This window comes from Alligator sinensis, unplaced genomic scaffold (genome assembly GCF_000455745.1).
Source record: "Alligator sinensis unplaced genomic scaffold, ASM45574v1 scaffold1259_1, whole genome shotgun sequence".
Lineage (NCBI taxonomy): Eukaryota > Metazoa > Chordata > Crocodylia > Alligatoridae > Alligator > Alligator sinensis.
The window spans coordinates 79389-83228 of record NW_005843219.1 but is presented as its reverse complement, the minus strand read 5'-3'; positions in this window follow the sequence as shown (position 1 = coordinate 83228).

Genomic DNA, 3840 nt, shown 5'->3' with positions numbered 1-3840 from the left:
CGGAGATGAAGGATTTTACTTAAATCAAATGTTCCCTCCAGGGGAAACTGCAAGCTAGAATCATCTCTGGTATACCCGTTCCATTTACCTAGAAACTTACAACTCTTATGGCCATAGTGTGTGCACATGTACAATGCTGGAGTCCCTTTTGGCGGAGCCGGTACGTCTTTAGACCCTCCGCTCCCCATGTCTTTAACCTCACTTCACACAGGTCTTTCACACAGGAGACACTTATAGAGGGTGTCCGGTCAGGTCATGAGATTTGCTAGTGGCACAGGAATGCTGTGGTTAATGTTCAAGGACAGAATTCTGTAGCACCGGCACACAATGCAGTTACTCACGTTAGACAAGGCTCATTCATGAGAGTTGGGGTAGGGAAAATTCATCACACAACCCTGATCTCTTTCAGTCTAAGAGTTTCCACCTTGCACCCTTGCTTTCGAAGACCACACAGAACAAGTCTGGCATACTGCACAAGGTTTCCACTCCTAGCTTCAGAAAGATCTCATAGTTCTTTACAGAACTTAATTCAATTCACACGGGGAAACACATTCACTGACAACAGCAACACAGTTTCAAATTCTTTTCTACTCACAGTTCCTACTTACATAGTGGGTCTGACAATTCTGGCAAAAGGGTCGGATAGGGTAAGCCTCAAGCAGCGAACAGGAAGACACACAGGCAGTCTCTCACCAAAAAGCCCCAGTAGAGATTTCAAAAAGGTCTCTTATCTTAGTTTGGCACCAGGGCGTCAGTGAGAAGATGGTCTGTTTCTCAACCGATCACTCGGGGCTTCTCTATCTGAGTCACGGCACCACGTTGTGGAAGAAATCAAACTTTGCTTTTTGGTTGTATTAGAATTGATAGAGCCATCTAGGTTTATTTAAAGCTATACAAGTGATCACAAGGAGGGCTTTCAAAGGAACTCTGACCTCTACAAGTTTACAAGCATATTTATACTTTAGACAGCAAGAAAAGATGCGGGGTTCAGACAAAGCAACCTTGAGAGAAACAGAAAGATGTTGATCATTCGTTTGTCACACGTAAGCAGTTTACTTATTCAGAAAAAAGCACTGTTTTGGGAACAGTTATCAGCTTCTGGTTCCAAGGAGAGGAGGAGGTTAAAATCTGCACACAGAGCTTAATATATTAAGACAAAGCAAGGCATGAAGGTTTTTTCTTATCTTAGAACATTTTGAAACACATAGCATCAGCATCTTTTTCTCTCCTCTTTCTCTCTCTTTGTCTCTCCTCTTTGTCAAGTAAGAGGCCTGGTTAAACTTATTTCCACAGTTTCTTATTATTTCTTTCTTCTAAAACACCATGTAAAGTGATTTGTAACGTGTCAGAGAAAATAGCCTCTCTCTCATTTTGGGTGTTCAATGACTCTCTTTCACTATCTGAGCTCATTAAAGAATATCCATCATTTTATTTTAACTCATCCCACAGATCTTTCAAGACTGTAACTGTACCAGCAAAGGGCTTCACTCCCTCTTCTTCATGCTGTGTGCGCACACATGCACACACACATGCACACCCCCTCCCTTCTTTCTGGTTACTGTCCATGACCCAGGGAATGAATAAGTCCTGATGCCCTTTTCACCCTAGCTCTGTCTTTCCCCATGGCTTGGGGCTCGCACTTTGCTTACCACCCCTGCCTGCCTGGGCTTTTCAGGCAAAAAACCTTCCTCCCTCCCTCCTGCCCCATGACTTGGCTTGGAAGTGTGGACATACAGGGTGCTGGGGCCTCTAAGCATATGTTCTTCCCTCCCTAGACAGGCCCTCCTCCTAGCCTCTTCCCCATGCTGCTTTCCCCATGGCTGGGGGCTCCCTCAGGGCTCTGTCTTAGCATAGATGCCCTCTGACCTCCGTACACTATTACATATACTAAACATACACTAGTGTTAACAATTACACTATTACCAAATAACTTGGTTTTTGCATGCCACAAAGCAAAGCCTAATGCTTCACCACTTCACTACCAACAGGATCACAGCTTCCCCACTCCATGGTGGAACTTCCTAACTCTTACCACAGGGCCTCCTTAGCCTGTTCCCTCCTCCTGCTGCTTTCTCCATGGCTGGTCTTACCACGCCTTGGTGGTGCCTCCCTCACCCACCCCTGCCCTATGACTTGTCTTTCTTCTGTGAATACTTTGTCCCACCATGGAGGTATATTTGTGGGCATATTGATTATTTGTAGTCTTTAACCCAACTGCTTACCCTCACTCTGGGTGCTCTTTTCCTCTTCACAAATAAAAAAGTTTTTCAGCCAACTGGTTGGGGTCTCACTCGGAGCTCTCTCTCAGCACCCCTGGTGGGTGCTGGCCAACATACCCTCTCCTCTCATTCTTGCTACAGTGCAGTTTTTCCAAGAAGACCCCTTCCTGCACACACCCTCCTAGCCTTTTCCCATTGCTGCTTGCTGCCTGGGTTGTGGCTGTCAGGCAAAAAAATCATAAATTATACATGTGTACATACATACATATAGTCACTTTAATCCCTCATACATAATCCAGTCACACACACACTCAGTCTTCCCCTCTTAGATCTTAGCACTTGAGGCCTTCCCCATTGCCTAGAAGGATGGGGGCAGTCTCTGATCTCAGCCATTCACCGGCAAGATGCAGAGGGGTTTTGCCATCTTCCAGATGAAACCAGGCAGTCCAGTTGATGGAGGATTTTAAGCTGTACAGCTTGTTGTCTAAATAGCTCCCTCCCTGAATTCAACCACACATTTCAAAAGGAGTACTTTGCAAACCTTTGTTCTAAATAAATGTTTAGCCCACAATCCTAGTCGCACTTAAAAATAGACTTCATTTTATTAGAAAATGTCAAATAGAAAGTCTTTCACAGCACAGCACAGAGCTCACCTACAACCTAAACTCATACAGACACACGCACACCCTTTTTCCATATTCCACACACACCCATTTGAGTCTGTTTACCCTGCTCTTTTGCCTATACCCATGCCCCCCCACCCCCTCCATCATACACTTAGCCAGTCCTGTTGATGTAAGAATTCAGGCTGGGCAGCTTGTTGGCATTTTTCTGTTGAAGATTCTCTCGCTCTCTCTCTCTCACAGAGACAGACACACACACACCTCTGTGTGTAAAACCCTGGTATCTTCTTGAGTCTATGCTTCACCACTTGAATACCAACGGCATCCCAACTTCTCCAGATCATAGCATATCAACATTCTTGGGAACAGTTGGCAGTGTCTGTAAGCAGTTGGAACAAGGTAACAATCCTGGAAGCAGTTGGCAGAGGGTACAGCTTAACGTACTGGCTACCCTCACTGATGGTGCTCTGCAATGTTATTGCCTTGTTATTACCTTACTTGGGCTCAGTGTACTCTCTATCCACATACAAAGGAGCACTGTCACTTATGCATGCTGGATCCAGTAGGTACAGCAAAATAAGTAGAAAGAAGCTTTGGTCTTAGGATGTAACATGTCAGAGAAAATGGCCTCTCTAATTTTGGGTCTCATTTCAGTCTACATGTCCTCTCTTACTATGTTGCACTTTTTCAGAGAACTTCCTTCCCTAGACAGGCCCTCCAAGCCTTTTCCTATTGCTGCTTGCCCCCACTCCTGCCACATGGCTGGGGCTTCTCAGGCAAAATAGCGCCCCCCCCCCCACCTTTGACCTCTTGTCTTCTAGCACTTCTGGTGCCTACTGTTCAATCATATTTTTCTATATGGGGCTTTCTATATGGGCTTTACAGAAACACACACATCCACACACACCCCACACACATCCACACTGCATATGCTCTTATCACTGTTTCCCATGGCTGGGGGCTCCCTCTCAGCACTCCTGGTTGGTGCTGGCTAACGT